This window comes from Cannabis sativa, unplaced genomic scaffold, assembly GCF_029168945.1.
Source record: "Cannabis sativa cultivar Pink pepper isolate KNU-18-1 unplaced genomic scaffold, ASM2916894v1 Contig7, whole genome shotgun sequence".
NCBI classification, from domain to species: Eukaryota; Viridiplantae; Streptophyta; class Magnoliopsida; order Rosales; family Cannabaceae; genus Cannabis; species Cannabis sativa.
The window spans coordinates 4,308,303-4,311,219 of record NW_026870043.1 but is presented as its reverse complement, the minus strand read 5'-3'; the positions used below and the strand labels follow the sequence as shown (position 1 = coordinate 4,311,219).

General features: G+C 39.8%; 1 non-coding gene across 1 annotated transcript; it reads left to right on the top strand.

Annotated features, from left to right (window-relative positions):
* Nucleotides 1-1,504: 1,504 nt before the first annotated feature.
* Nucleotides 1,505-1,611, top strand: LOC133033454 (small nucleolar RNA R71). The gene has a single exon (XR_009685601.1). It is a non-coding gene; the product is annotated as a small nucleolar RNA R71 (small nucleolar RNA).
* Nucleotides 1,612-2,917: the final 1,306 nt, after the last annotated feature.

The window sequence follows — 2,917 nt, the reverse complement described above, 5'->3', positions numbered from 1 at the left end:
CTTCTTATCAGTTTTAACAAAAGAACCATTCACCACCTCAATCTTGCAACAGGTAGGAATGTCAGTTGGGGCAAAAACATTAAAATTGACCTATTCATCTTGCACTCGCAACTTTAACTCCCCCTTTTGAACATCTATTAATGCTCGCCCCGTGGCTAAGAATGGTCTTCCCAAAATAATGGGAATAGTTGAATCTTCCTCCATATCAAGAATTAGGAAATCAGCAGGGAAGATAAACTTACCAACCTTCACCAGTACATCTTCAATTCTCCCACGAGGATGAGTCAGAGAACGATCGGCTAGTTGTAAAGTCACTGTTGTGGGCTTTGCTTTTCCCAATCCTAGCCTTTTGAAGACAGACAAAGGCATTAGATTAATGCTTGCTCCCAGATCACATAGAGCTTTAGTTTCCACCGAACCCCCTATAGAGCATGGAATATTGAAACTACCCGGATCTTTAAGCTTGGGCGGTAGTTTCTTTTGCAAAATTGCACTGCACTCCTCAGTGAGTGCCACTGTCTCGAATTCTTCCAACTTCCTTTTCTTAGCCAAAATTTCTCTCATGAACTTCAGGTAAGTTGGCATTTGCTCCAAGGCCTCCGCAAAAGGAATGTTGATATGTAGTCTTTTAGAGACCTCTAGAAATTTTGAGAACTGCTTGTCTAGATTGGTCTTTCGGAGTCTCTGAGGATAAGGTATCTTCACATGATGATCGATACTGACTGGTGGAGACTGTTGTTGTGGTGCAGGACTATCAGTAGCCTTCTTTTTTATTGATGTTGGAGTTGGTGCTGATTGATCTTTAACTTCTTCATTCAATGGTTGTACCACATCAGGCCCATCATAATTCTTTCCACTCCTCAAGGAAATTGCTTTACATTGCTCTTTTCCTTTTGCCTCACTAGTGCTAGGTGAATTTCCTTGAGCTTGTTTTGCCACTTGAGTAGCCAATTGTTCCATTTGAGTTTCTAGAGTTTTAATAGAGGCTCTAGTTTCCATCACAAATTGGAGCAATAAATCAGCTTGGATATTGGAGCCTCCACTAGGACTTTGTTGTTGGTTTTTTTGGGGTTGATTTCTCTGCTGGTAGAACCCCTGTTGGTTGTGCCCATAATTATTATTTTGGGAGTAGTTCCCAATGGCTTTTGCTTGATCCATTGGAAAATTATCCACATCTGCCTGACACTCTGAAAAGTGATGGTTGCCTCCACATATCTCACAAATAACTTGGGCTTGTTTAGCTTGCCCTGCAATCAACTTTGTCAAGGCCTCAACCTGAGCTGTCAACTTTGTGATGGCATCAACCTCTAGCACACCAGCTACTTTCTTAGTTTGACTCCTTTCAGTTGGCCACTGCTGATTGTTTAGAGCCATCTCCTCCAATAGATCGTAAGCCTCATTAGCACTCTTTCTCATAAAAGCTCCACCAGCTGCTGCATCTATCAGAGTTCTAGTGTTACCAACCAGCCCGTTGTAGAAGTTGTGAACCAGCATCCACTTCTCTATACCATGATGAGGACACCTCCTGATCAGGTCTTTAAACCTCTCCCAAGCCTCATGGAGAGATTCATTATCTTGCTGACAGAAGTTGTTGATTTCACCTCGCAACTTGGCTGACTTTGCTGGAGGAAAGAACTTTGACAAAAATTTCGTGGCTAAGTCATTCCAAGTGGCAATAGAGTTGGGTGGCAGGGAATTCAACCAGCTCTTGGCTCGTTCTCTGAGTGAGAATGGAAACAGTCTCAGACGAATGGCATCATCACTAACTCCATTGACTTTAAAAGTCTCACACAGTTCCATGAAGTTCGAGAGATGCAGAATAGGATCTTCAGAAGGGAGCCCACCAAACTGGACTGAAGACTGCACCATCTGGAGTATGGCAGGTTTGATCTCAAAGTTATTCGCATCCACTGCCGGTGGCCTGATACATGACTGCACTCCAGTAAGAGTAGGGAGAATGTAATCTCTCAAGCTACGGCCATTAGCTTGATCTTCAACGGCACCACCATTATTACCGTTATTTGGAGCATTCGCATTAACATTAGCAGCCATGATTTCTGATGTTTCAGCAGTCGCTGAAACTCTTTCTTGCCTCTTCTTCTTTCTGTTTCTCCTACAAGTCTTCTCAATTTCAGGATCAACTGATACTATCACTGCTTGTCCTTCACGGCGCATACACTTAGAATTCCTGAAATAGATAGAAACAATCTTGCAAGAACAAATTAGCAATTAGCAAGAAAAAAAAAATAAACCAAAGTAGAAGTTAGTATAATTTTATGTAATATCAATCTTTATACAATTCCCCGGCAACGGCGCCAAAAACTTGTTGCTTAAATTTATAAACACTACGCAAGTATACGCAATCAAGTAGTAAATCTCACACAGGTGAGGTCGATCCCACAGGGAATTGGATTAAATACCACTAAATTATACTTATGATTCTATTCGGCAAATCGAAGGAAATTATGATTTAAAAACAGTAAAATATGAAAGAAATTCAGAAAACTTAATAACACAATTGAAAGTTGAGCAAGATGAGATAATAGGGAGGAGAATCCTGTTGTTGTTTACCCAAATCGTTAATGCTTAATTACTATCCTATTCTTGGAGTGAATGACAGATTATGAAATAACCTAGCTCCTTTCAGATCTTCTAGATTCTAAATCACATGTTATCTAATTAATTCCTTACTTAAACTAACATGAAATCAGCATTAAGTAATAATCTACTCGTCACATAAGTCATGCAAATACTTTCGTTTCACATAGAACATCGATTATCTTAATTTTAGCATTCTCAATTCTCACTTTTCAGATTTCGAATTGAGATCATAGAGCATGCACAAGGTGATCAATCTTAAACATGAAATTAAGAACAAATTAAGATAATTTCACACACAAGAATTGAGGAATGGTAA